The sequence below is a fragment of the Etheostoma cragini genome, chromosome 20 (assembly GCF_013103735.1).
Source record: "Etheostoma cragini isolate CJK2018 chromosome 20, CSU_Ecrag_1.0, whole genome shotgun sequence".
In the NCBI taxonomy this organism is placed as follows: domain Eukaryota; kingdom Metazoa; phylum Chordata; class Actinopteri; order Perciformes; family Percidae; genus Etheostoma; species Etheostoma cragini.
Window position 1 is genome coordinate 16,180,228 of NC_048426.1, and position 2,246 is coordinate 16,182,473.

Here is a 2,246-nt window from a genome sequence, read left to right on the forward strand (position 1 = left end):
TGGAAAATGGCTGCAATGAAACAAAGAGTGAAAAATTTAAAGGGGTCTGAATACTTTCCGTACCCACTGTATGTAATGTAATGTTAATGTAACCCATCTATCCTGTTTTTGCAGGTTTGCAGGTTCATCTATTATTTCACTTCCAGCACTATCACTAGTGAGGACAGAAGCTTTACAGCCAACGGTAGCACCACAGACACATCAAACACAGTTGTTACAAATCCACATTGACACTGCCTGTGCTCTTCAAGTGGGGACAGAAAGTGTTCCGTGCCAGAGATTATGTTGACACAAGAGGGCAGCATTTTATTTCATGTAGTCAAGCAGAGCCTGTGTTGAGTGAGGTGCTGGTAAAATGCAATAAAAAGGTTCTCATTCTCCCTATCTCTGACTAGCCAGCTAATTTGGATTACCTTCATTGAGAAAAATGACTAATGAGAAAAGCAGTGACACAGGAGATGGAGTAATCTCCAGGAAATCATTTGTGCCAATGACTCAACAGAAGACCTGTTTTATTCACTGTGAAACACACAGTAACTATTTGTGATTCACTCAGGATATATCACAAAGGTCCTAAATCAAAGCTTAAGTCATACACTGGAATGTTAAAATATTCAAAGGTTTAGAAAAATATGACCGATGTAGTTGTCATACGGACTGAAGATGGTAAAGCGCAAAGAAAACAAAAAGGTGCAGGGAAGTCTTATCTCTCACACTCCTTACGGTGGTTGGGGGCCAAGCTAGCCAGCTAGAGCTTTGCGTGCCTACAGATAATTACCTTGTGCCTACTGAGAGCAGTATCCACTGTGCGGGGAGCCTTTACTGGCTAACAAGAAATGAGCTCATGGCTACCTATAGTGATAAGAGGCCTGAGGGCACGCCACTATGTTGAAACTATTCTCTGAAACAGGGCTGTAGTTAACCAGTATTTAAACCTTTTAATAAGTAGAGTGTATCTTGGAGAAATGCATTATGTTAATGACCAGGAGTCATTAAACATTTTGTATTTTGTGTGTGTGTAATTGTCTCCTATAGATTTAATGTATTAAATAATATATTCAATATTAGATCCAATCTTAAAACATTAACCATGATAAATAAGTTTTAGATATATACGTTTGGATAAAGATATACGGACGCCTGCTTTCTTTTCTATTTGTTTTTGTGTTCTAATAGCCTTAAAAGGAACACACTCATCTTTTATTTAAATGTTTGTTACGGCTTGTCAAGGTTTGCTTTTAATACAATGTGGTAAGGCTTCATCCTTGATTCAGCTTCTCAGGACAACCAATGCAGATCTAACTATAAATGTGTAAATTGCTTTAGTGAATTTAGTGGGATTGCCTGCAGAAGTGCAAAAAGTTACACGTTTCTTAAGTGGACGCCAGAGGAGTCGTTCCATCTGTACAACTCTGGGTGTGTAAGGTTGGGGAGTGACATTCAGAGAGCAAAGTATGTTTATTTCTCCGTGACTGATTAATCTTCTAAATGACCGCAGCGTGCTAGCCAAAAACCAGGGTAATTACTGCCATACACATCTGATTTGTGTTGCCCCTCCCCCCCCCCCAAAAAAGGCCTTTCATGCAGAGCACAGCAGGCTTCTGTGATACCTGTGTGTGTCCATGCATTAGAGCTCTCTAGGTAAGCCACAGCAGAGCCTTCTTCTAGGATCCGAGATCACTGTGGTAAATGATGGTGAAACACACCGTAGAAAGAAAATGTCAATTTTAAGACTTAGGTAATTGATCCCAAGGTGACTGCTTTTTATTCATTAATTTACAAAAGCACAAAGCTTCGCACACAAAGAGAATGATTTTAATTGTTTTTCTACTGCTTTCCTAAAAAAATAAATCTAGAAATGAATGAAAAGAAGACTTTGTGTTGAGACTTCTGGGAACTCTTAGTCAATCTAATTTATTTCAAAACGAGAAGGAGGAAGAATGTCTATTTTTCACGCTATCCCATAAAACCGTCTGTTACCAGAGTGAAAATGTGGCCACCAGAATTGAATTTGAACATGTGTAGATGTGTTCCTTTTAGTGGAGGAAAACCAAGCATGCACTTTTAATCACTCTTAGTCTTAAACCACATGTACGGTAGTGGCTTGGAGATTAAACACCAACACATTGACACGTATCTTCAGATTTTGTAAGAAAGCCCAATGGCACAAAACTCTATGATATTTAAATAAGGTGAGGGAAATTATGGGTGAATTTCACTGATCCATCCTTGTTGGAAAAATGGAT

At 38.7% G+C, this 2,246-nt stretch overlaps 1 long non-coding RNA gene across 1 annotated transcript in view; it reads left to right on the plus strand.

Annotated features, from left to right (window-relative positions):
* The window catches only part of LOC117936305, a 1,745-nt gene extending 457 nt beyond the window's left edge, over nt 1-1,288 (plus strand). The window contains exon 2 of the long non-coding RNA XR_004654915.1: nt 115-1,288. This is a non-coding gene — a long non-coding RNA (uncharacterized LOC117936305). The remainder of the gene's footprint in view (nt 1-114) is intronic.
* The last annotated feature ends 958 nt before the right edge of the window (nt 1,289-2,246 follow it).